General features: G+C 40.2%; 1 protein-coding gene across 15 annotated transcripts in view; it reads left to right on the top strand.

The window, feature by feature from the left end:
• The window catches only part of LYPD6B (LY6/PLAUR domain containing 6B), a 241649-nt gene that overhangs the window by 141717 nt on the left and 74703 nt on the right, over positions 1–25229 (top strand). For 13 of the 15 annotated variants that reach the window (XM_008258571.4, XM_051848710.2, XM_051848716.2 and 10 more), the window contains one exon: positions 21447–21513. The gene's annotated coding sequence lies outside the window, so the exon portion shown is untranslated. Of the gene's footprint in view, positions 1–5539; positions 5656–21446; positions 21514–25229 lie in introns of all 15 variants that reach the window. The other 2 variants (XM_017342840.3, XM_051848709.2) reach the window with 1 other exon arrangement.

The raw sequence follows: 25229 nt of genomic DNA, 5'->3' as shown, positions 1-25229 counted from the left end.
ATTACAATATATGTCTGGAATTTTACAAATCTTTTGATTTTTCAAGAGAAGTTAGAACAATAGATTTTTATGTGAAATTTTCCATGAAGGAAAAATACTAGGTTGGGCAAATTAAAGACCTCTGTGGGCCATTTAGTTTCTAACTTGCCAGTTTGCTTCCTCTTATGTAAGCAGTGCTCAGGAAGGCAGCATGTGGTGGCTGGCATGGAGAAAGAGATAGCCTGGCTGATCTGCAGAGAGTATGTGCTGATTATAGGAGGGTGGGCAAGACAAGGCTGTCACTGGCCTCCTGCAGTCTTACTGAGCAAGCAGTAGGCCTATCACCAGACCTCTATGGAGAAGTTGAGGATGCTGTGAGAGGAAACCTGTGGAGAATAATTTAGGCAGTAGGGGACATAATTTAACCACCTTAGAGAAAGTGGCTGAAACTGAAGATGTGTAAGATTGACAAAGGGGGCCAGTGCCATGGCTCACTTGGTTAATCCTCCGCCTGCAGCACTGGCATACCATATAGGCACTGGGAAGGTGTTGCTCCCCTTCCAGTCCAGTTCTCTGCTGTGGCCCGGGAGGGCAGTGGAGGATGGCCTAAGTTCTTGGGCCCCTGCACCCACATGGGAGACCAGGAGGAAGCACCTGGCTCTTGGCTTTGGATCGGTGCAGCACGCCGGCCATGGTGGCCATTTGGGGTGTGAACCAATGGAAGGAAGACCTTTCTCTCTGTCTCTCCTCACTGTCTAACTCTGCCTGTCCAAAACAAACAAACAAACAAACAAAAAAAGATTGACAAAGAACATTTCATGTCTTCAGAGATATCAAGAATGAATAGAGATCTTGAAGGAACTTTTAAAATTCTATGTCTACTCTCTTCATTTTATAGATAAAAACAAAATCAAAATAAAAACTGACTTCTTGAAGAAAGTAAGAGTTCCATGAAAATCAAATTTGTTTCTAATATTTATGTGGTATTTTTCTTATTTCTTTTAAGATTTATTTATATGAAAGTTTGATTTACAGAGTGGGAGAGGCAGAGAAAGAAAGAGAGAGGGAGGGAGAGGGAGAGAGAGAGAGAGAATATCCCATCCGCTGGTTTACTCCTCCAAATGGCTGTGACAGTTGGATCTGGGCCTGTCTGAAGCCAGGAGCTTCTTCTGGATCTCCTACACAGGTGCAGGGGCCCAAAGACTTGAGCTATCTTCTACTGCTTTTCCAGGCCATAGCAGAGAGCTGAATTGGAAGTGGGGCAGCTGGGACTAGAACCAGTGCCCACATGGGATGCCAGCACTGCAAGCAGCAGCTTTACCTGCTACAACACAGCTCCGGCCCCTCTGGAAACTTTTGGAAGCTTCTCTTTTTCCTCTGTGAGATTTCTTAATTTTTTATTTTTTGGCATTTATCTTGTTGGAACTTCTCTGAAGCCTTTCATTGTGGAGACTCTTGTAATTTCATTCTGGAAATTTTTTAAAATATTTTATTTATTTGCAGAGTTAGAGAGGGAGGGAGAGAAAGAGCAAGTGATTTTCCTTCCAGTGCTTCACTCCCCAAATAGCTACAACAGCAAGGACTGGGCCAGACCTAAGCTGAGAGCCAGAAATTTTATCTGGGATTCCCATGTTGGTAGCAGGTTCCCAGGCATTTGGGCCACTTTTCTCTGCTTTCCCAAGCAAATCAGCAGGGAACTGAATCAGAAGTGGAACAGCTGGGACTTAACTCTTTAAGAAGGTCTGTTAGGCAGTGGCTTAACCCACTGCACCACAATGTCAATCCTTAGTTACGGAAATTTAAATAAAAATTGTTGAGTTGATTATTTCTTTCTTGTGTTTTCTTCCCTTTGGTTGTTTCCAGGACTCCTTGTGCTGATCTGTGCCTCTTGCTTTTCTTCACAAGCTGTCCTACTATCTGAAAGATTTCTTTGACCTCATCTTCAAATCTTTCCACTGATTTTTTCCCCCAAAGAAACTTTATTTAATGAATACAAATTTATATGTACAACTTTAGGAATACAGTGATTCTTCCCATCATACCCACCCTCCCACCCCACCACCTCCTCCTCCTTCGATTCCCAGTCCCATTCTCCATTAAGAAAAACAAAAACAAAAACCAAAAAATCTGTTCTTCAATAATCAAGACAAGGGTTGTTCAAGTCATTGCTCCTCAAAGTGTCAATTTCACTTCTACAGATTTACTTTTAGGTGTTCTGTTAGTTATCACAGATCAAAGAGAATGTGATATTTGTCCCATTGAGTCTGGCTTATTTCACTAAGTGTAATTTTTCCAGATTCATCCATTTTATTACAAATGACTGAATTTTAACCTCTGTGTAGTATTCCATAGAGTATATATCCCATAATTTCTTTATCCAGTCTTCAGTTGACAGGATTTAGGTTGATTCCATGTCTTAACTATTATGAATTGAGCTGCAACAAACATGGGGGTGCAGATAACTTTTTATTTGCTGATTTCATTTCCCTTGAGTAAATTCCAGGGAGTAGGATGGCTGGGTCTTATGGCAGGTCTATATTCAGATTTCTGAGGTATCTACAAATTGATTTCCATAGTGATTTTACCAGTTTATGCTCCCACCAACAGTGAATTAGGTACCTTTCTCCCCACATCTTCACCCGCATTTGTTGTTTGTTGATTTCTGTATGAAAGCCATTCTAAGTGGGGTGAGGTGAAACCCCATTGTGGTTTTGATTTGCATTTTCCTGATGGCTAGTGATCCTGAGCATTTTTTTATGTGTCTGTTGGACATTTGGATCTCCTCTTTTGAAAAATGTCTGTTTAAGTTCTTTGCCCATTTCTTAACTGGTTGTTTTGTTGTGGTGGAGTTTCTTGATATATTTATATGTTCTGGTTATTAATTCTTTATCAGTTACATCGTTTGGAAATAATTTCTCCCTTTCTCTCTGTTGCCTTCTCACTTTCCTGAGTGTGTCTTTTGCAATTCAGAAGCTTCTAATTTGTGTAATCCCATTTGTTGATTTTGGCTTTGATTACCTGTGCTGCTGGGGTCTTTTCCAAGAATTCTTTGCCTGCTCCAATGTCTTGCAGGATTTTCCCAATGTTCTCCAGTAATTTGATGGTATCAGAATGTAGATTTAGGTCGTTAATCTGTTTTGATTGGATTTTTGTGTAAGGTGTAAGACAAGGATCTTGCTTCATACTCCTGCATGTGGAAATCCAGTTTTCCCAGCACCATTTGTTGAGGAGACTATCCTTGCTCCAGGGATTGGTTTCAGCCCCTTTGTCAAATATAAATTGGTTGTGGATGCTTGCGTTGATTTCTGGCATTTTGTTCTGTTGCATTGGTCTACCCATCTGTTTTGTACCAGTACAGGCTGTTTTGATTACAACTTCCTTGTAGTATGTCTTAAAATCTGGTATTGTGATACCTACAACTTTGTTTTTGTTGTATAAGATTGCTTTAGCTATTCAAGGTCTCCTGTATTTCCATATGAATTTCAACATAATTTTTTCTAGATCTGAAAAGAATATCTTTGGTATTTTCATTGATATTGCATTGAGTTTGTAAATAGCTTTTGGAAGAATGGACATTTTGATGATGTTGATTCTTCTAGTCCATGAACATAAAATATTTTTCCCGTTTTTTTATTTTCTTCTATTTCTTTCTTTAATGCTTTGTAATTATCATCATAGAGATCTTTGACATCCTTGGTTAAATTTATTCCAAGATATTTGATTTTTTTGGTAGCTGTTGTGAGTGGGATTGCTCTTATAAGTTCTTTTTCAGCCATGGCATTGTCTGTGTATACAAAGGCAGTTGATTTTGGTGTACTGATTTTATATCCTCTAGTTTACCAAACTCTTTTGTGAGTTCCAGTAGTCTCCTAGTGGAGTCTTTTGGTTCCCCTATATATAAAACATCATCTGCAAATAAGTATAGTTTGACTTCATCCTTACTGATCTGAATCCCTTCGATTTCTTTTACTTGTCTAATGGCTCTGGCTAAAACTTCCAGGACTATATTGAATAGCAATGGTGAGAGTGGGCATCCTTGTCTGGTTCAGGTCTCAGTGCGAATTATTCTAACTTTTCCTCATTCAGTAGGATGCTGGCCATGGGTTTGTCATAAATTGCCTTGATTGTATTGAAGAATGTTCCTTCTATACCTAGTTAACTTAGAGCTTTCATCATGAAAGGGTATTGTTTTTTATCAAATGCTTTCTCTGCATCTATTAAGATAATCATATGGTTTTTGTTCTTCAGTTTGTTAATGTGAAGTATCACATTGATTCTTTGTGAATGTTGAACCATCCTTGCATACTATGGATAAATCTCACTTTGTCCACGTGAGTGATCTTTCTGATGTGTTGTTAGATTTGATTGGCTAGTATTTTGCTGAGGATTTTTGCATCTATGTACATCAGGGAAATTGGTCTGTAGTTCTCTTTCTCTGTTGTATCTTTTTATGGCTTAGGAATTAAGGTGATGCAAGCTTCTTAGTAGGAGTTTGGGAGGATTTCCTCCCTTTCAATTTGTTTGAATAGCTTGAGAAGAATTGGAATTAATTCTTTAAATGTCTGGTAGAATTCAGCAGTGAAGCTATCAGGTCATGGGCTTTTCTTTGTTGGAAGAGTCTTTATCAGTGATTCAATTTTCCTCTTGATTATAGGTCTGTTTAGGTTTTCTATGTCTTCAAGGCTCAATTTATGTAGATTGCATATGTCCAGGAATCTATCCATTTCTTCTAGGTTTCCCAGTTTGTTGGCATACAGCTCTTTGTAGTAGTTTCAGATGATTGTTTTTATTTCTGTGAAGTTTGTTTTTACATTTCATTTTTCATCTTTAATTTTATTGATTTGGGTCTTCTCTCTCCTTTTTTTTTTTTTTGGTAAGTTGGGCCAATGGTGTGTCAATTTTGTTTATTTTTTCAAAAAAAAAGCTCTTCATTTTGCTTATATTTTGTATTGTGTTTTGTTGATTTCTTCTCTAATTTTAATTATTTCTTTTCTCCTAGTAGTTTTGGGTTTGGTTTGTTGTTTTTCTAGATCCTTAAGATGCACTGATAGCTCATTGATTTGGTACCTTTCCAGTTTCTTTTCTTTTTTTTTTTTTTTTTTTTTTGACAGGCAGAGTGGACAGTGAGAGAGAGAGAGAGAGACAGAGAGAAAGGTCTTCCTTTTGCCATTGGTTCACTCTCCAATGGCCGCTGCGGCTGGCACATCACACTGATCTGAAGCCAGGAGCCAGGTGCTTCTCCTGGTCTCCCGTACGGGTGCAGGGTCCAAGGACTTGGGCCATCCTCCACTGCACTCCCAGGCCACAGCAGAGAGCTGGCCTGGAAGAGGGGCAACCGGGACAGAATCCGGCGCCCCAACCGGGACTAGAACCTGGTGTGCCGGCACCGCAGGTGGAGGATTAGCCTATTGAGCCGTGGTGCCAGCCCTTTCCAGTTTCTTGATGTAGGAACCTATTGCTATAAATTTTCCTCTTAAGACTGCTTTTGCTGTATCCCAAAGTTTTGATATGTTGTTTTAGCTTCAGTTATTTCCAGAAAATCCCTTTTGATTTCTTCTAGGATCCACTGATCATTCAGGAGCATATTGTTTGGTCTCCATGTGTGAGCATATGTTCTATAGATTCCTGAGCTGCTGATTTCCAACTTCATTGCATTGTGATCTGAGAAGATACTTGGTATGATTTTGATTATTTTAAATGTGCTGACTTGCTTTATGGCCTAGCATGTGGTCAATCCTAGAGAAAGTCCATGCACTGTTGAGAAGAATGTGCATTCTGCAACTGTAGGATGAAAAGTTCTGTAGATATCTGGTAGGACCATTTGGTTATAGTATTAATTAACTTATCTGTTTTCTTGCTGATTTTTTTAAAAAAAGATTTATTTATTTATTTGAAAGTCAGAGTTACACAGAATGAGGAGAGGCAGAGAGAGAGAGAGAGAGAGAGAGAGAGAGGTCTTTCATCTGATGGTTCACTCCCCAGTTGGCTGCAATGGCCAGAGCTGTGCTGATCTTAAGCCAGGAGCCAGGTGTTTCTTCCAGATCTCCCATATGAGTGCAGGGGCCCAAGGACTTGGGCCATATTCCACTGCTTTCCCAGGCCATAGCAGAGAGCTGGATCAGAAGTGGAGCAGCCGGGTCCTGAACTGGCATTCATATGGGATGCCAGTGCTTCAGGCCAGGGCATAACCACAGCACTGGCCCCCTCCTTGCTGATTTTCTGTCTGGTTGATCTGTCCATTGCTGAAAGTGGGGTATTGAGGTTCCCTATTACTATCGTATTAGAGTCTATGTCCCCTCTAAATCCCTTCACATTTCTTTTAAACAGCCAGGTGCCCTGTAATTAAAAGCATATACATTTATAATAGTCACATCTTCCTTTTGAATTGTTCCCTTAGTTATTACATACTATATTTCTTTATCACAAAAACTGTTAAAAGAGACAAAGTCTATTTTGTCTGCTATTAAAATGGCTACACCAGCTCTTTTTTGGTTTCTGTTAGCATGGAATATCTTTTTCTATCTTTTCACTTTCAGTCTTAATACATCTTTGTTGGTGAGATGTGTTTCTTGTAGGCAGCAAATACATGGGTTTTGTTTTTTAATCTAGTCAGCCAGTATATGTCTTTTAACTGGATAGTTAAGGCCTTTTATATCCAAGGTGACTATTGATTAGTAAGGACTTTCCCTGTCATTTTTCCAAAAATATTCCTATTTTTTACTTTGGATTTTCTGTGAACTTTTACTGGGAGCTTGCCTTCCTTTACCTTCTTCCATAGTGATGACCATGTTTCTATGTTTCTGTGTGTAGCATAGCCTTAAGCATCTTCTGCAGGGCTGGCTGGTTGGTCAAATTCTTTAATTTTTTTGTCATGGAAGGTCTTTATTTCACCTTCATTCATAAATGAGGGCTTTTCAGGGTATAGTATTCTGGTTTAAAAGTTTTTTTCTCTTAAGACTTGGAGTATCTTCTCTCCTAGCCTATAGGGTTTCTGATGAGAAGTCTGCTGTGACTCTAATTGGAGATCTTCTGAAAGTAATCTGGCATTTCTCTCATGCACATTTTAGAATCTTTTATTTATTTATTTTTTTTCTTTATTTGACAGGTAGAGTTATAGACATATAGACAGAGAGAGAGAGACAGAGAGAAAGGTCTTCCTTCCATTGATTCACTCCCCAAATGGCTGCCACTGCCAGCGCTGCACTGATCTGAAGCCAGGAGCCAGGTGCGTCTTCCTGGTCTCTCTTCTGGATGCAGGGGCCCAAGAACTTGGGCCATCCTCCACTGCCCTCCTGGGCTATAGCAGAGAGCTGGACTGGAAGAGGAGCAACCGGGACTAGAACCCGGCGCCCATATGGGATGCTAGTGCTGCAGGTGGAGGATTAACCAAGTGAGCCATGGCACCGGCCTTTATGTTTTACTCTTGAAAGCTTGACTATAATATATATAATGTGTTGTGGTAAAGATCTTTTCTGGTCCTGTCTATTAGGAGTTCAATGTGCTTCGTGTATTTGGATACCCCTTTCTTTCTCCAAATTGGGGACATTTCTGCTATTATTTCACTAAAAAGACCTTCTAATCCTTTCTCTCTTTCCACACCTTCAGGAACTCCTAGAACCCATATGTTGGGTTGTTTGATAGTATCCTGTAGATTACCAACAGTGTCTTTTAGTTTTCTGATACATCTTCTTGTGTTTGGCCTGATTCTATGGTTTCCTGTGGTTTTTCTTCTAAATTGGATATTCTTTATTCAGCTTCACAGATTCTGTTATTAAGGCTCTCCATTGTGTTTTTTATTTGTTCTATCGAGTTTTTCATTTCCAAGTTTTCATTTCTCTTTAAGATCTCAATTTTGTGGGAGAAATTTTCTGTCCTGTCATGTATGGATTTCATTAGTTCGTGCATTTGCCTCTGATTACGTTAAGTAATCCTATGATCAATCTTCTGAATTCCATTTCTGAAATTTCTTCAGTCTCATCATCTTCACAATCTAGTATTGAGGTGTTGTGTTCTTTTGGAAGTGTCATGTAGTCTTCCTTGTTTGTGTTTCTTGCATTGGGGTGTTTGTTATTTGGCATTTGTGGGGTTATGCATTGGTTTCTTTGATTTTTCACTGTGGTGGCTTTTATCTTTGGACTATGTGTGGATAAGTGGAGTGTCTGCTTTCAGGGAACACCTAGAGGCATGTGGTGGGAGTGGCCAGGGAGCTCTGCCAGTGCTGCAGGGTGAAGGGCCTGTCTGAGGTGACACACCCAGGTTTAGCAGAGTTTTTTTTTTTTTTTTTTTTTTTGTCAGATGGGAGGCTTTTTCTTGTCTGTTGGCGTAGACTCAGCTGAACTCCTCTCCTCTAAGGAGACCAATGCTTGGGCAATAGCCCCAGTGAGTATATTATTTGTCCGCTCTGCCATAAGGACCACACAAAGGGACTATGTAGTTCTCAGTGTAAGCTCAGATTCCCCAGCAATGTCTCTTGCCAGGTAATCATGGAGCCCTGATTGTGTGGAGCCTATTACAGTGACTGCCCAAAATTCCAGCCACATCCTAAGTCCTCCCATGCAGCCTCAGTGTTTTCACAGTCCCCGAACACAAGCCTCCCACAGTCACGAGCACCCAGTCTCCTGTCTGTCCTACCCACTGGACTCAGGAGTCTCCACTTGGCTGGTTGCTGGGCACAGAGATAACCTAGCGCAGCTATTACGTATGTCCAAAATGGTACCTGCTTTCTATCAGCTTGTTACAGGATGCTTTTGCAGGATGACTAGGAGAGAGAAAAGTGCCCCTCCTTTATTTTTTCTCCTCTAAATTGGTATACAATCTGCCATCCAAGCCAGATTCCCTCTAGGCTTTTCCTGAAGCTTTTTCACCAGTGTCTTGGGCTGCTGCAGTCGGGTCTCACTTTGCTCTCCAACACTGGTGTGGAGGTTCTCGACTAGTGGGGTCCTAAGTTGTGTGAATCTTCGCCCTCCACTGTGGGCCACTGTGTTCCTCCAATTTATGTAGGAAATTGTCTGTAATGAAGATTTTACATATATTTATATAGAGATATCAAAGTGTGAAAATTAAATGAAATTAAAAGATAAAAATAAAAACTTATTGCTTGACATAAGCTTCATTAAGTTCAAGAGACTTTTGGAGGCAATAAAACTTGCCATTTAATGCCTCCCTAAAGAGGGGTTTAACCATGTCAATGTAGCCTTTTAAAAATTATTTATCAAAGAAAAGTGAGTTTCATGAGCTTGGCTCATCTGAGATCTACTTCATCTGCTCTCTGCTAGATCTGTGGATCTCAAAAGGACTTGCCCTGAGCTCCCTTCTCTCCCTTCTGAGGAAGATAAATCAATGTCCATGTGAACAGTTGTTGCCTCTAAGTAGGAAATCCTGGGTCTGCACCATGAGCCCAATAGTCACACACCTGTTAGAAATATTTACAAGAAGGCCTTGCTGAACCTCAAATTCATACATCTAAAACCTAGTCAGTTTTATCTCCTACAGCCTTTTCTTCCTCCTGTGTTATATGTTTTTGTATCATTGTCCTGCAATTCAATTTCCTTAAGGCCATTTCTTAGCTACTACCTTTTCTCACCCCAGAATCTAATTAGTTATAAAGTCCTCATGGTGGCTCAGAATCTGCCCCTGCCTTTGGTTTCCATCACTGCTGCCCTTGCTTAGGATCTCTTCACCTCTTGCTTGAATTATTTCAAAACATTCTTACTGCTCTTCCTACCTCTACTTCTCTCTTCATGTTTAACTTCTATGCTAGTGACTCCCAAAGCAGATCTATTATTTCAAAATGAGCTAGAATTTTTTTAAAATGGCCTATTGGTGGATACCTTCACTGAGTTCAGTGATTATAGTGAATTAAATCTAAGTGGGATGCCGGAATCTGAATTTTTAATAATGCTTGACAGAGAAGAAAGCAAATTTAGAACAATATTTACTAAGTGTATTGTTTATGTAATTTTAACAGTACAAAACAGCGAGTATAACTTTATGAATATATACATATATCTAGCTGTATAAATATTTACTAGAAAGATAATCATTAAAGTGTTTTTTTTTTCTGGGGAATGGAAGAAGACATTGAATAGAGATAGTTTATTTCTCCTAGAGATTCTAAAGCATAGCATCAACATGGTTTTATTATGGATGGAGAATGCTTATATTGTTATCAATAGTTTTTTGTATATATTTAGCTGTTTTGAAACTCTTGATATGATTCTTAATACATCCAGTTTGGCTTCTGTGATCATCTGAAAATGCAGACGTGCCCCCCGATATCCGTGTTCCAAAGCCTTCTCTTGCTCCCATCTTGCACAGACTCAATTTCACATTCCTTAGCATGGCATTACAAAAGCTGACCCAACTTTCTAGACTCACCTAATTACTCCCCATTTACTCAGCTGCTGTGCCAGGGAACTCTGCTGTTTATTGTACTTGGAACATGTCATTTATTTTTAGTTTGTTCTGTGTCTTCAATATTTGCTTATCAAAATATTGTTTAACCTTCAGGATCTATCTCAAATTTAATTTCTTCTGCAAAACTTATTTTGACTTCTCTTTTTGGTGCTTTTCATGGTTTCATTTATATTTTCTTATAATGCTTGTGATATTGTACTGTGAGTCACTGCCATTCACTTTTGTGCTTATCTCATTCTCCAGTGGCCTTAAATGTAAGTTGTTTGAGAACAAGGACTGAATTATTCACTTACTGTATAGATCTTTCAGTGATCAAATACTTAGCAGCAAGGTAGTATGTAGTACACTATGCTAGATCCTAGGGGAGATGAACATGAACAGTGCAGAGTTTATCCATGTCCTGTCATGAAGTTCATGACTAATGCTATAAGGAGAAGCACTAAGTCCTGTAAAGGAGGAGACTGCCTGGAATGCAATTCAATCTCGGAAGAAGGAGGAATCCAATGAGGTTAATGACATAGATATGCTATTTTTTGAGTTAAGCCTTTCTGTGTAATAAGGAGATATAGATTGAGGTTAGGCCTTCTTCAGTTAATAACTAAATGCCAGGCAGAGAGACTTTAAAGATTTGGAGGCTTGGGGATCTACTTATGAACAGTCAATCAACTTTAGAGCCTATACCACATGGAGGGAAGACGTGGAAAATAAGCTTGGGTATAGGTTTGGGACCCATTCTAGTATATCTGAATGCTAACCTGTGTAGAGATTAGGCTTTATTTCATTCAATGTTACTGAAATTTTTTGGATAGTGTCATGGCATGATAGGCTCTTTTTAAAGCAGTGAAGTGTAAGGTATGGTCAGTAAAGGAAGCTGGAAGAGCAGTAAGAAGGAAGCCATGACTTGGTGTGAGACAGGTGGTCCAAACTGGAGCATGTGACATATATCAGAAAGAGGGCCAGGAATGAGCAGTTTTGCAGGGCAAGGCTGACCCAGTTATACTTCCTTATTGTGGATTATGGAACTGATAGGAATCGAGAGGTGAGCTATTGAGACCCTTGAAGATAACTGAAGCGTTCAGCCTGGGTCCTAAGAGGATGGCAATTCCATTAATATGAAAAAGAGTGTTGGGAAGAAGGTGTGCTTTCTAAAAAATATTTATTTTCTTTGAAAGGCAGACAAAACAGAGAGAGGAATAGACACACACACACACTCACACACGCACAGAGACGGGGGGAGGTGTCTTCCATCCGCTGGTTCACTCCCAAGTACTTGGAACAGCCAGACCTGGGGCATGCTGAAATCAGGAGCTGGGAACTCAATCCAGCCTCCCACATGAATAGCAGAAAACACCTAGGATGCACATTGGCAGAAAGCTGGGATCAGAGCAAGCTGCAGGAATCCAGGCAGTCTGACATGGGATGTGAATGTCCCAAGTGGCTTCTTTTTTTTTTTTTTTTTTTTTTTTTGACAGGCAGAGTGGACAGTGAGAGAGAGAGACAGAGAGAAAGGTCTTCCTTTGCCGTTGGTTCACCCTCCAATGGCCGCCACGGCCTGCGCGCTGCGGCCGGCGCACCGCGCTGATCCGATGGCAGGAGCCAGGAGCCAGGTGCTTTTCCTGGTCTCCCATGGGGTGCAGGGCCCAAGCACCTGGGCCATCCTCCACTGCACTCCCTGGCCACAGCAGAGGGCTGGCCTGGAAGAGGGGCAACCGGGACAGAATCCGGCGCCCTGACCGGGACTAGAACCTGGTGTGCCGGCGCCGCTAGGCGGAGGATTAGCCTAGTGAGCCGCGGCGCCCAAGTGGCTTCTTAAACACTGTGCCAACACTCTGGCAAAAAAAAAAAAAAAAAAAAAAAAAAAAAAAACCTAAATGAAAGATCTCTGTGAGTGAGATCCCAGTGGAAAGAACAGGTCATCAAAGAAGAAGGTACCTTTCTCTGAAGGGAGGAGAGAACCTCCACTTTGACTATGACCTTGTCTAAATAAGATAAGAGTCGGAGAACTCAAAAGGCTTCCATAGCCTTGGAAACTCATGACTGGAGCATAGGGAGATTACTGATGCCATAAACAGGAGTGTCAATTTGTTAAGTCAACAACAGGAGTCACTGTGCACTTACTCCTCATGTAGGATCTCTCTCCTTAATGTGCTGTACATTGAGATTTAATGCTATAACGAGTACTCAAACAGTATATTTCACTTTGTGTTTCTATGGGGGTGCAAACTGTTGAAATCTTTACTTAATGTATACTAAACTGATCTTCTGTATATATAGAAAATTGAAAATGAATCGATATGAATGGAAGGGGAGAGAGAGCGGGAAAGGGGAGGGTTGCGGGTGGGAGGGAAGTCATTAGGGGGGAGGGGGATGCCAATGTAGTCCATAAGCTGTACTTTGGAAATCTATATTCATTAAATAAAAGTTAAAAAAAAACACTGTGCCAAATGCCTGTCCTAGGTATGGATTTTTGTGTTAAAACAATATGTTCTGGTTTTGGATACTGTAATGGATTAAATAAGTTATCCTCTAAAGGTATATCCAAACTTTAACCCCCAGGATCTTTGCATCTATAATTAGGTTAAGGATCTCTGGGTGAGTTCATCCTGGATTTAGTGGGACACTTGGATCCAGTGGCCAGTGTCCTGATAAGACAGGGGAGACAGAAAATTGAAAAAGAGACAGGATGGAGTTGGCATTGATGCTTTTGATAGCTGTGTTCCACATCAAAGTGCCTGTGTTTGATTCCCAGCTGTGGTCCTGACTCCAGCTTCCAGCCAGTGAAGATCTTGGAAGGCAGGATTAATGGTTGGTTCAAGTAATTGGGTTCCTACCATCTATGAAGGAGACCTGGATTGAGTTCCCAGGTCATGGCTTTGGGCCCACTCAGCCTTACCCACTGTAGGCATTTTGGGAAAGGACCATGGATGACAGAGCTCTTTCTCTCTCTCTGACTCTCTAATAAATTAATAACAAAAGAAAAAAAAAACAAGAGAAAGAGACAGAAAGGAAAGGATGTAAAGGCAAGGCAGAGACTGGAGTTGTATAGTGATAAGCTAAGGCTGCAAAGACTGCTAATATGACCAGAAACTCAGGGGAGAGAGTCATGGCCGCAATTGTCCCACAGAGCCTCCAGATTGAACCAACCATATTAACACTTCGGTTTTGGACTTTGGACCTTCAGAACTATGGGAAGATCAAGATCCCATAGGGGTTTCAAATTTATGTTAATTTGTTACAGCAGTTCCTGGGAAACTAACTGGGGTATGTTCAGATTTAAAAACAGAAGATGAGAATTTACTCTCTCCAGTTTTCACTTTTTTGTATGTCCACTGGGAGGATGTACGCTCATTGTGAAGATCCTGCTGCTCATGTTGGTTGTAGGGGTGCGATTGTGGTGGAGGCGAGGTGATGTTGAAAAGAGAGGTAGGTAGAGAAGATTGCTTTCCTGTGGTGAGAACTATTTCCAAAGCAAGAAACAGTCAGCAATTGAGCACTCACTGGCTTTCTATTTTGTGCCTAATGCTATGCTGGCACTGGGAATGAGGGGTACAAGACAGTAAGAATCCCTGTGGACTCTTGAAATGTTCACAATCCAATAATGGAAACCAAACCATTTCGCAAAACTAATATGCAATCAATTGGTAAGGTATGTAAGGAATATTGAACTGGCTAAGGGAACTTAGTTGATTTTAAAATAAATTAATAGGGTACTTGTATTTTTTTAAAAATCATCATGGAGTTTGAGATTCTGTGGCAAAGTCACACTCAGCAGGGTGTGTCCCTTGATCCTTTAAAGTTAAATTGCCCCTGGACTTGAGGCATGATTTGCGCTGAGTTAACAGCAGCACCCTGGAATTTGTGGGCTGAGAAATCCTGCTTGCTTTTCAGGCCACAGAAACAGCACGGGGGGAGGCACGATCACCCTCTGGTAATGGGAACTGCATACATTCAAGGGACTGTCTTATCTAAATGGTTTGACAAGTTCCCTGCTCACCTGGCTAATTGCATCAGTCTGCTTTCCTTTTTCTTCCACTTCTGGGACTTGGCAGGTGAGAGTGTTAGCAGTGCCCTGAGGCTGGAATGTGCTCTGGACAAGAACACCTGGCTCAGCCCTGCAGCCTTGGGAGAACTAGAGGGCCTTGTTGCTGACTTGGGAGTGCTCAAGGGCGTTACTTCTAATAATGAAAGGGAATTGCACTTTTGTTTCTGGATACTTCTGGGCAGAGCTGTGCCAAGCTTGTATTGACTTTGACAGGAGGCTGATGGAACTAGGACACTAGGACAGGTTATGTGGTCTCTCTATCATCATCCCCATGACTTCCCTCCAGTAGTCCATCTCATTATAGTTCCCTTCTGAATACAGTACAATCCCCTCTGAGCCATAGGACCCAGACTTAGACCTATGCATATCTATTTGATAGGCCAACATTGTGTATGGAGAGTGTAAAAATTAAACTGTGGTGTTTATGGCTCCCAGCACTGACAATCTGATACCATCCAACTCTCTATGAACTTTTCCCGTGAAGGTAAAAGCAATTATTTGTAAATCAAGTTTTGAGGCAACTGGGCATCTTTTGTCCCCAGTAATCTCTTGCCTGGGCTCAGGTTCAGTTCTGTAATGAGAAAGGTACTTTGTCCTCCTGCTCTTTATTTTTTTCTGAGATTAGAGTAAGCTGAGGTTACTTAGGGATCTGGGCCATCCATATATAGAGGAAAGAGAAATAAAGACACAGTTTCTGGCATCAGCATACTAAAGATGCTATTTGCAAGATAACCTCTAGTTAACACAGAGCATTTAGGAAAGGAAACAAGGTCCTAGAATATTGATACCAGAGGGCTTGTTGCAGTCAGTGATCCCCTATGTTGGAGTAGGATATTCAAGGTATTTGTGAGAGTTTCCTGTTTGTCACTTCCTGAGGTTTGTCATTACTGTGGATGAGGGTAAGGGTATTCATAACAGTGAGTTCCGTGAAAGAGGTAGGAGATGGAATGTCCCTGGACCTTTCCAGACTCTTCCCTGGGAATATTTTTTTTTATTTGACAGGTAGAGTTATAGACAGTGAGAGAGACAGAGAGAAAGGTCTTCCTTCCGTTTGTTCACTCCCCAAATGGCCACTGTGGCTGGCGCTGCACCGCAGGTGCAGGGGCCCAAGCACTTGGGCCATCTTCCACTGCCCTCCCGGGCCACAGCAGAGAGCTGGACTGGAAGGAGAGCAACCAAGACTAGAACCTGCACCCATAGGGGATGCCGGCGCCGCAGGCGGAGGATTAACCAAGTGAGCCACAGCGCTGGCCCCTTCCCTGGGAATCTTAACCATGAGAGGAGAAAGACAAAGGGAGGACACATTAGCCTGCACAGGCTGATATAATGAATTACCACAGAAGAGATGGCTTAAACCATAGAACTTTATTATCTCCCAGTTCTGGAGTCTAAAAGTTCAAGATCAAAGTGTTGGGGTCATAGTTCCTTCTCAGGCCTGTGCCCGTGGCTTGTAGAGGGTGGCCACCTTTCTGTGTCCTTACCTTGCCTTCCATCTGCCTTGTCTGTGTTCTCATTTCTTCTTATAATATCTTCAGTCATATAGGCTTAGGACCACCTTCATGACCTCTTGTTAATTACCTCATTGAAGAACTTATCTCCAAAATACAGTTACCTGCTGAGGTTCTGGGGGTTGAGACTTCAACATACGAAGTTGGAGGGTGGAAAAGCACACAGTTCAGCCTGTAACAGAAAGGACTGTGCATTCTACCAAATTCAATTGCAAAACTATTGGTAAACGCTTTGTTGGGGTTTGTATCTTTGAAAACGGGTTAAAGTCAGAGGGACTTTGAGGGGATGGTGTGTGTGTGGGTGGGGGGGGCAGATTGTGCATGAATGAGAATGAACTTAATTACAAGTGGAGGTTGCAATGAATGTTGTAGCTAAAATTTCAGTATTCAAATTGAGTGCCTCATCCATCTCCAAAATGTATATTATTGATGCCTTCGAAGAAGGCTTACATAATTACTTGGGACAGAGAACTCAGTACTTTTTAATTCTGGGGTTCCTAATTAGGCTAATCTGAGGTCTTTTATAATAGTGCCTTAGTTTTAACTTGATGGGGACTGGCTTCTACAACTCATTAAATGTTTCCTATTTTAATGGTAGTAAATTGTTTGCCTATATACTAAAAAAGGAACCTTTATATTATTTTGTTACCTTAAAAAAAATCTTGCCCTAGAAGTCAGTCTTATAAACCTACAGGGAATCTCAAAGCTTAATTTTCTAAAACAGCTTTTGGTGCTTAAACAACAAGTTTCCAGCTAGCTGAACACAAAAATAGTGAATGAACTTCAACTCAGCCAAGTGCTAACAATTGAGGATGACGGCAGAACCTCCCAGCTGAGAACTTTATGCTGAACAAAGTGGCCTGAATCCTTTATGGCTCTTGATTTTGCTTGTGATTCCCTCACCAGTGTGCAAAATTGGTTGTTTTTTGTTGATATCCTGTGGGCATCTTTTGATGACTCCCACTGGGCCACTTTTGTGAATTCAGGTATGCAATGGCACCCCCCTGCATGCCATCTGCTCTTCTCTTCACTGTGTAGGCGACAGCAGAGTGGAGGGAAGCTTCTCTCCCTTTTAACGATGATGTCTTCTTGCTGGGGAGTTGTGTTCATCTGAGGACCCATGTTTCCCTGCAGAAGGCTCTGTTGCATGTCCTGGAAATGAAGAGCTTTTGAGTGACCAGCAGGGAATGCTGTGCCTTTCTGGAGGATTTCGTTAGAGTGTTTTATGTGCAGGGCTGGAAACCAGTGGTTCCTCGTAATGGAGCTTCTGACTTGTTGACATCAGCTGCTTTGATGGAAGCTCATTATCACTGGGTTGGGGTCAAGAATGACACAAAATAAGCTTAGGCACAATGATATTAAGAGTTATAGTGTATGCTGGCCACATAGCGGGAGATATTCTAATCTCACTTCAGCTTTAAATATGAAAGACATTAATTAAAATTGTGCATGTGGATTTACCAAACCCTTAGGGAAGAAAAGTGATTTAACAGACTTGTGTTTTCTTGCTGCTGCTACTGATTTTGAAATAAGGATTTGTATAATTAATTGGTTCCTTGTGGAGCAGCTCGTCTGCTTTTTCTACATGGATTGTCCTTAGAATAAAGTTAATGTTTAAAAGAATCAAGACTTTTCACATTGTGAATGCTCAATAATTACTTGGTAAATCAACATACGAAATTGATTTCAGGATAAACAAAAGGTAGTATATGTATCCAATGGAATATTATTCAGCTGTAAAGCAGGATGAAATTCTGATATATGCCATGGCCTAGATGAGCCTTAAGACTATTGTGTTAAGTAAAATAAGCCAGACACTTACATGAGTAACCCAGAGACAAAAAGTAGAATCAAGGATCAATAGAGAGTACAAGGGCTAAATTGAAAGGGAATAGGGAATTAGTGCTTAAAAGATACGGAGTTTCTATACGGGTGATGAAAAAGTTCTGAAATAAATGATGATGATGGTTGCACAAAACAGTGAGTATACTCAATACCCCTGAATTGCATGCTGTAAAGTGGCTAAAATGGTAAATTTTTGGTTATATATATATTATGATTAACATATTAAAAAATTGACTATAGTGCAGAAATGGTATATGAGATTTCTATAGATGCAAAAACATAGAAAGTCAACTTTTTATTTTTAGGGACATATTACTGGAGCTTATAAATTGGCCTGAAGGTGATTTTTCTGTGGGTCTGACTGTAATCAGCAGTAGAGCAAACCTTTACTCCAAACTGTTGCCAACACTAAAGCTTTGGACAGTTGTAGCCCAATTCTTTCCCAATATTTGTTGGAAGAAATATTTATGGGAAATATTTCACAGTAAATAGAGTCCATTAATTCTCCTAGAAATTCTAATTTTCATCTGTGCATGACATCATATGATCAGATTTTTCTGTGCTTGGCCTCTTTTTTGTTTATTCTCATTAAAAAACTTCAGTGAATTCTGCTTTATCACCAAATCTCACACTGTAGGAAGAAGCATTCTATGAAACTCCCTACTGTATATACTTAGAGGTACTGTTAGTTACTTCCCCTCTTTCTCTCCTCGAATATGTATATAAGAAATACTCTAAAATTTAACCCAAGAATGGAAGAGTAATACACTGGCAGCCATTTTGTAATGACAAGAGAAAGCTTAACAGTCTTGAGAAGTGCATATCCTGTATTTTATCTTAGATTCAGAATGATTATATTCTATCCATATTCTTCTTTATATTGGCCATTGTATCCTCAGAGCTTGATTTATGAAGTATATCAAATAATAGTTTAGCACTTTAAAAAATACATTTCTGTGAACTAAGTTCTCCTTGTGCTCTTCTAACCTCTTCTTCATGTTGTCATCTTTACATAGTTTATGTGTTTCATAAATTAACATACTTAATTTTGAAATGAGATGGTATGTTAGGGTTCTCAAGAGAACCTGGACCAAAAACATCTGTGTGTGTGTGTGTGTGTGTGTGTATGATAAATATATGAGTATGTGAGGAAATATTTATTTTAAAGAATTGATTTATGATTATGGGGCCTAGATAGTCTGAAAATTTCAGAGCAGAGTTAATAGTCTTTTTTTTCTTTTTTTTTTGACATGGAGCTGAATGACTTTATTATTATTATTACTTTTTATCCTTTTATTTAAAGTATACAAACTTCATGTATTTAATAAATTCAAATTTAGGAACATAGTGATTCTTCCCACCTTACCCACCTTCCTACCAGCCCTCCTACCCTTATTCCTCCTCCCTCTCCTATTCCCATTCTTATTTTTTTACTAAGATCTATTTTCAATTAACTTTATATACATAATATTAACCCTGTACTAAGTAAGGAGTTCAACAAATAATATGAAAAAAAAAAAAACTTCCTCAACAATCGAGACAAGGCTGTTCAAGGTCATTGCATCTCAAGATGTCAATTTCTATAGATTAACTTTTTGGTATTTTATCGGTTACCACAGATCAGGGAGAACATATGGTGTTTGTCTTTTTGGGACTGGATTATTTTACTAAGTGTAATATTTTGCAGTTTCATCCATTTTGTTGCAAAAGACAGGATTTCATTTTTTAACTGCTGTGTAGTATTACATGGTGTACACATCCCATAATTTTTTTATCCAGTCTTCAGTTGACAGGCATTTGGGTTGATTCCATATCTTGGCTATTGTGAATTGAGCTGCAATAAACATGGGGATACAGATAACTCTTTCACATGCTGATTTCATTTTCCTTGGGTAAATTCCCAGGAGTGGGACATCTGGGTCATATGGTAGGTCTATATTCAGATTTCTGAGGTATCTCCATGCTGTCTTCCATAGTGACTTTACCAGCTTACATTCCCATCAACAGTGGATTAAGATACATTTTCCTCCCACATATTTACCAGCATTTGTTGTTTGTTAATTTCCGTATGAAATCCATAGGCATCACAATACCAGATCAAGACATACCAGAGGGCAGTTATAATCAAAACAGCCTGGTACTGGCAGAAAAACAGGTGGATAGACCAATGGAACAGAAAAGAAATGCCAGAAATCAATCTATACATCAACAACTAATTTATCTTTGACAAAAGAGCTAAAATCAATTCCTGGAGAAAGAACAGTCTATTCAACAAATGGTGCTGGGAAAACTGGAGTTCTGCATACAGAAGTATGAAACAAGACCCCTATCTTATACCTTACATAAAAACCCACTCAAAATTGATCAAAGACCTAAATCTACAACTTGATACCCTCAAATTGCAAGAGAAAATTTGGGAACTCTTGCAAGATATTGGCATAGGCAAAGAATTCTTGGAAAAGACCCCAGAGGCACAGGCAATCAAAGCCAAAATTGACCAATGGGATTACATCAAATTGAGAAGTTTCTGCACTGCAAAAGAAACACTCAGTAAAGTTAAGAGGCAATGGACAGAATGAATGCAAACTATGCAACTGATAAAAGACTAATAACCAGAATATATAAACAGCTCAAGAAATTCAACAACAACAAAACAAACAACCCAGTTAACAAATGGGCAAAGGAGTTAAACAGGCATTTTTCAAAAGAGGAAATCCAATGGCCACCAAACACATGAAAAAATGCCCAGGATCATTAGCTATCAGGGAAATGAAAATCAAAACCACAATGAGGTTTCACCTCATCCCTGTTAAAGTTAATAGTATTGATTCCAAGGTAGTCCAGAGGCAGAATTCCTTCCTGGGGAACCTCAATCTTTTCTCTGAAATCCCTAACCAATTGAAAGTAGCCAACTAATATTATGAAAGCTGATCTGCTTTACTCCAAGTCTGTTGATTTAAATGTTAATCACATGTAAAAAATATCTCAACAGCAACCTCTAGACTGATGTTTGATGAACTGGGCACCATAGCCTAGCCAAGTTTATGCATTAAATTAATCATCACAGGTAGGGCTACATATATAATTTCCTAAAAATCATGGTTATCTTTAATATTTATTTTTTGAGTGCATGTAGGGAAATGTTCCAATTCCCTTCCACCCAGGTTCAAGTCTCATGTTGTCATTATTTCATCAGCTGGTAGGGCTGTCTTCCAAACCACATTTGGTTATATGGCATAGAGTCTTCATTGTGGATATGTTCAATGGGTGAATGTGGGAATGCTACAGCCTGCCAAATAACCCTGATTTATGTCAGTATTATACAATGTTCTGCCAGCTCTTTGGTAAACAGTCATTTTTGTGGAGGGACGTGATGAGGTTTATGATTTCACCAATTATTCCCATTCCCAATTAGACAGGGTCCAGATGTGTGTTAATAAAAAGTTAGCTCACTCTCTCTAACATTAATGGCCTCACCTTGACTCGATTCCAGAGATCTTATGCATTTAGTATCATTCAATCAAATATATTGCTTCTGGTCTATTCTGAAAGGTCTTCACGCCTCTGGAGATCTTTTTTGTTCAAAAATGTTCCAGTTGTTCAGGAATGCAAATGTGCAACTGCAGTGGCTCTTACGTATCTTTTTTCTTTGATAGGCTGGTTACATTGGGCATAAACATCTGCACATACCAGAGAGAAGCCTGCCAGCCAACTCTTTTTAAGGTAAGAATTGGAACTGTTATGGACAATCCCTGGCCTCTCCTTGCAGCTGTGGCTCAGGGTGCTGGGGATCCACATGGACCCTGATATCTTGGGACTCTGTTTTCCTCCATCCCCTCAGCAATTTGCCAGGTTTAAATTCATCCACACTTTTTGCTGTTCACTGTAGTCTTGGAGCATGGAAGACTGGCTTGGGCTTGTTACATTTTTGGTGAACTCATAGAGTGAGTCTCCATGCCCAGGAAATAGTTAGTGGATCAAAGATTTCTGTGCTTACCACTGAAAACACTTGTTTAGTTAACTAAAAAACCTACTAAGAGTAACTTTCCCAGTGACTGGGTGGGAGTAGGTGTGGGTGGGGAATGATGCTTTGCAAGTGTCTGTATCAAGTGAAATGTATTAGTAGGTGTGTGCACGAATTATTGAGTATTTGTATTTCTAGGACATTTACATTTTAATGTTAAGACTTGGGAAATGTTTCTTGATCCAAAAAACCTGAGAGTATTACCTTAACAAAAAAGAAACAGCAGTATAGATATGAGAATATCTAAAGGTGTTTTATTGATAACTGCCTTTTAGTTCATTCATTTTTTAAAAATATTTCTTTATTCATTTGAAAGGCAGAGTTACCGAGAGGCAAAATCAGAGGCAGAGAGAGGTCTTCCCTATGCTGGTTCACTCCCCAGATGGCCACAATGGCTGGGCTATGCTGATCCAAAGCCAGGAGCTTTCTCCAGGTCTCCCACACAGGTGTAGGGGCCCAAGAACTTGGGCCATCTTCCAAGGCTTTCCCAGGCTGTAGCAGAGAGCTGAATCAGAAGTGGAGCAGCCAGGACTTGAACCGGTGCCCATATGGGATGCCGGCACTGAAAGTGGCTGCTGTACTCATTACACCACAGTGCCCACCCCAGTTCATTCATTTTACCTGTTGGCTTTAGCTATGGTGCTTAATACATAGGCTGACCAGGTTAGATTGTTAGGGCTGTCTCCATTTTCCCAGGTGAAGAAATCAAACCAGAGGTCTGGTTTGCTGAGGTCAGGCTGCATATGTCAAGGACTGCATTTATGAGGTTCCTAGGACTGAGTAGTCTTCTCCCTGGCTATGAGGGTTATTAGCTCCCAGCTCAGAGACTGTCTACTTTGCAAACAGACCTCCCACCTTGCACCTGATGGAGTAAAGGGAGAGAGGAAGAAGCCCAAGGAAATTCTGAGATGAGGAGCTAATTGAGCCAGGGCCATGTTTATATTTCCCCCACCTCGTTTTTATTCTTTTTTCCTGAAGAGCTGATTGAATTATTAGCACTAGTTTTTGTTAATGATAATTATATGTTCCAAGTACAAAGAAGAATTCTGTAAAATATCTACTAAAGATGCCTTACTCTTTGCCTTTTTAAATGGATGACATTGTACTACCCTAATTAGGCCCAACAAAACAAGCAGGAATCTGTATTTTATCATCATTGTTTTCCTGAGGGCATATCAAGTGGTTTGCAAGCTGTTACTTCAGCTTAAGAGCCTTCTATTAATAAAACCAAGGCATGTGAAGATCAGGAGTTATGATCCAGCTATGAGACATAGAACAGTGGGTCATCTTCCCAGGCGAGGAAATATAATTCCTCATTTGATAACAATGGAGATTAAAAAAATAGCAACTCTAATATTTACCATCTGTATCACCACCATCATGACAACCAACATTTATTGGCTCTTCTGTCAGGCACCAGACTCAGCATTTTTTAAAAAAAAATTTTTTATTATTTATTTGAAAGAGTTACAGAGAGGCAGAGGCAGAGAGAGAGAGAAAGAGAGAGAGAAAGAGAGAGAGAGAGAGAGAGAGATATCTATCTTCCATCTGCTGGTTTAATCCTTAGCTGGCTGCAACAGCCAGAACTGCACTGATCCAAAGCCAGGAGCCAGGAGCCTCCTCTGAGTCTCCCATGCGGGTGCAGGGACCCAAGCACTTGGGCCATCTTCTACTGCTTTCCCAGACCATCAGCAGGAAGCTGGATTGGAAGTGGAACAGCTGGGACTTGAATCAGTGCCCCTATGGGATGCCAGCACTGCAGGTGGTGGCTTTACCCACTGTGCCACAGCACCAACCCTTTAAAAGATTTTTATTTATTTATTTGAGAGGCAGAGTTACAGGCAGAGAGAGGAAGAGACAGACAAAAGTCTTCCATTTGCTGGTTACTCTGCAAATGGCCTCAACAGCTGGAGCTGAGCCATTCTGAATGTAGGAGCCAGGGGCTTCTCCTGAGTCTTCCATGTAGGTGCAGGGGCCCAAAGCCTTAGGTCATTTTCTACTGCTTTCCCAGGACATTAGCAGAGAGCTGGATTGGAAGAGGAACACTTGGGTCACAAACTGGCACCCATATGTGATGCTAGCACCACAGGCAGAGGCTTAGCTTACTGTGCCATAGCGCTGGCCCCCTGACTCAACATTTCATATGTGTTATCTCTCTTAATCTGCATGGCACTCCCATGAAGAAGATTCTGTTTACATCTACCTTTTGAGTTGAGGAAGCTCAGATGGGATGTAACCCAGTGATCAGTACAGAGCAATGTCCAGCCCACTTGGAGGTGTTTAGGGCCCTTGCTCTGCTGACTTCCACACTTGTCCTTCTCAGTTTTGCCCCCTGACCACTCCCTACCATTTACATTTTCTCTTCTGCATTGAGGTTGCCAAAAATTTCAAGAGTTACATCAATAGTTCAGATTGTTCAATAAATATTTGGATTATGGAGAACAGCAAGAATAATTAAGAATAGTCACCCAGTTTGAAAAGATGACAGTTGTAGACATTAACACTTTTATGTATCTTTTATGTATTTTGTGTGTGATTTCTTCACCTAGTTATTATCTGAGGGTACTTCAGAAAGTTCATGGAAAAGTACAATGGAAAGCTAAAAAAATTTTTGAAATGCATGAACTTTTTGAAGACCTTGCATATATATTCATTTCATGTTTACTTCCAAATAAATTTATCTTTTAATTTCCTTTTCCACAAAGTTTTAGTTCCCTTATAAGTTTAAATTTTGAATTTTAAGCTTTTGTTTCTATAGCTTGTTTTAATGGATGCTGACCACTCTATTTAATGTATGAGAAGTCTTCAAAAGTTCCGTGAAGTATTCATATATATGTACACACTGTTCTCTTAAGTCTGTTCCACCAAAAGTTGTATTCTTGAGTTGCTGCCATGTGGCAATTACAGTTTGTGCTCACCATATTTGATAGCTAATTTCTGTTTGCCAGACAACTTGGTCAGGAATGTGGGATACCTGTGTTCGCTAACAGTGTAAACACCTGTTATCTTCAGAAGGGATGGAATAGGATGGAGCTGAAGACCGACTGCCCTAGACCCCAGGTGACTCAGATTTGACTGTGCACCAGGACCAGTGGCAAGTCATTGGGTTAATTACTTCATTTTAGCATCTTTCTTGGTGAATCACTTACATCTAATCAAGTCTGGAATACCATGAAATTCATTCCTCATCTGTTGTGATTCATAATCTGATCAGTTCCAATTGATGGAGCAACTGTGTCTGGGCTCAGCTGCGTTACTCTTAAGTTGTTTTGAGAACAGAATTCTGTCTTTCAAGATGGCCAAATCTGTAAGCCTATGGAAGGAGAAACATCTTAGCTAATTCTATGTAATTCTTGCTGTTCCTGCTTCTGCATTCTTCCTGCAATAACTTTCTCCCTCATGTGGATAATCCTAC

This window comes from Oryctolagus cuniculus, chromosome 3, assembly GCF_964237555.1.
Source record: "Oryctolagus cuniculus chromosome 3, mOryCun1.1, whole genome shotgun sequence".
NCBI classification, from domain to species: domain Eukaryota; kingdom Metazoa; phylum Chordata; class Mammalia; order Lagomorpha; family Leporidae; genus Oryctolagus; species Oryctolagus cuniculus.
Note: the sequence above shows the minus strand (reverse complement) of the source record. Positions and strands in the feature narration are given on the sequence as shown.